Raw genomic sequence first — 2,703 nt, 5'->3', positions numbered from 1 at the left:
CTGAAGAAAGGGTTAGGTTTAGGTAGTTTCCTTGGGCCAGAAGGGTCTGAATCATTTCCCTACTGTCCTGACGCTGCAAGTGCCCCGAGCCCAGGACCCGAGGGGCCAGGCTGGTGGTCCCGGCCACCACGGTAGGGTGCAAGGCACTGGGGGTCCAGGATTCGAAGAGGGAAGGAGACTCACCTGAGCTGTCCCTCATCCTGCAGCTGCCAATGTAATTCTCTGCTCTTTCAGGTCTTACAACTTTGTCAGCCCCGGAGGCATGTCCAAACTGGCTTCTCATCTTACAGACCCAGGTGCCCCAACACTTAGGCGACCAGCCTTGCTGCCCAAAGGAGGGGTGCTGAGCCTCATGCCCATTTTCCTGCCTGGTGGGAGGGCATTTCCCCTTTATTTATTTGTTTGTTTTTAAAGATCTTATTTATTTATTTATGTATCTGAGAGAGAGAGAGAGCGTGAGTGCGAGCGTGAGAGGGGGGAGGGGCAGAGGCAGAGGGACAAGCAGACCGTGTGCTCAGCCACCCAGGCGCCCTGGGCATTTCTACTGGGAGTATAAGAAGCTCCGTGTGCAGACGCCATGCAAACAAATTGAAAGAACACAGGCTACTAATGTAATCAGGACCAATACAAGATTATTCTAATACATCTTCAACAGTACAAGCAATCTGTGTGTGTGTGTGAGGGAGAGAGAGAGGGAGGGAGGGAGGGACATTCACAGAAGTGGCCAGTTTAGTACTTTAACCTCCTCCCTCTGGGGTTCTTAGTCCCCTTCTCGGGCTTCCCCCATACTCTGCCCTCTGGAGCTGGTCGGTCGCGTTCTGGGCTGGGGGATGCCCAGAGCTGAGCCCCGCCCTTGGGCACCAGTGCAGGGACCCCCTCCAACCTGGATCTAGAATCTGGAACCTGCCCTGCTGTTCCTGAGCTCGGTGATGAGATGTTTTTATGACTTGTCAAGTTGTGGTCCCAGGGACAGAGAATTTCCTCACGACTGCCAGCCCCTTGTTTTGTCCCTAAGGTCCTTGGTCCTCCCTGTCCCCTCAGGCCTGAGACCATGTGGCCAGTGGAGGACAGGTTCCCATCCCCAATCATGTCTGAAAGTTGCCTCAGCTCCCAATGCTGACCCTGTGCTTAGATTATGTGCCACCTCTTTGCAGTGACATTGTCCTCAGCTCCCTGGGGTCTACCTGGCTTTTGCTATGCCCTCCTTCCCAGAGAACGACATGCCACCCTCTCCACGTCGGAGCCCCGGCTTGCTTCACATCTGATGGCGGTGATGAAGATGACGGAACTTACCACTGTGCATACATTGCCTCTTTTTTCCTATGAGAAAAGTTGAAACACACATACACACAAAAGAGAGAAGAGTAAGGAACCCCTGTGTATCCATCACCTAACTCATGGCCAATCTTGCATCCTCTGTTCTGCCCACTTGGCTGCCTGCTCATTTGTTTACTGTAGTATTTTATTTATTTATTTATTTTAAAGATTTTATTTATTTATTGAGAGAGAGAATGTGAACGGGGGGACGGGCAAGGGGAGAGGGAGAATCTCAAGCAGACTCCCCCCCTGAGCGGAGCCGGACACAGGGCTCGATCCGAAGACCCTGAGATTATGACCTGAGCTGAAATCAAGAATCAGATGCCCAACCAACTGAGCCACCCAGGTGTGCCCATTTACTGGAGTATTTTAAAGCAAATTCTAAATGTCATGATATTTCAGTTATAAATGATCTCAGTCATTTTGAACTGATTTTATATGTACGTGTGTTACAATACAGTGTCATGTCATTATCACACCTGTCATAAATTACCTTAATTACCTTTATGCAATTATTTTAAGCAGCTGCTTTGTCCAAATCAGCAGCCCCCTGAGGTCTGAAGATTCATTCATTAGCCAAGTGTCCTTGGACCCCTCCACTCCTTTACCACCTCCACTTAGAGACCCCAGGGAATCTGCCCTGTAGGATGCTCCATATTCTGGACTGGGACAAATGCTTCTTTTTTTTTTTTTTTAAAGATTTTATTTATTTGACAAGAGAGAGAGATAGCGAGAGCAGGAACACAAGCAGGGGGAGTGGGAGAGGGAGAAGCAGGCTTCCCGCAGAGCGGGGAGCCCGATGCGGGACTTGATCCCAGGACCCTGGGATCATGACCCGAGCCGAAGGCAGATGCTTAACCGACTGAGCCACCCGGGCGCCGGGACAAATGCTTCTTTATCATGTCATTTGACGTGTTCTTCCATGCTCCATATTTTCTCTAAGCTGTTATTCAGGCAGAGCTGTATGAAGGCTGGAGAACCACAGGGGACAGACCTCCTGGAGGTAGGGGTATTGATCACCAACATCGTTCAGCGCTGCTTGTGTCTGATGATAATAAAAAGCAGACCGAGGGGCACCTGGCTGGCTCAGTTGGTGGAGGGTGCGATTCTTGATCTCGGGGTCATGAGTTCGAGCCCTATGTTGGGTGTAGAGATTGCTTAAATAAACAAAACTTAAATAAAGGCAGACCGACTTTTAGTTGGTTTTACTATTGGTTTAAATTCTCACAAAGTAACCTGTCGCCTGTACACAGGTGGACCCCTACCTCCCCTGACCCCCTCCTTGGCAGGCCACGGGGTCCCAAGTTCCATTTCTCAGGCAAGAAGATTTTGTAGGTGGTGGTATATGCTCCTTACCGCATCCCAGCGTGAGGCACAGGGTCTGTT

The sequence above is a fragment of the Neomonachus schauinslandi genome, chromosome 6 (assembly GCF_002201575.2).
Source record: "Neomonachus schauinslandi chromosome 6, ASM220157v2, whole genome shotgun sequence".
NCBI classification, from domain to species: Eukaryota; Metazoa; Chordata; class Mammalia; order Carnivora; family Phocidae; genus Neomonachus; species Neomonachus schauinslandi.
The sequence above is the reverse complement of the archived record's forward strand: the minus strand, read 5'-3'. Positions refer to the sequence as shown.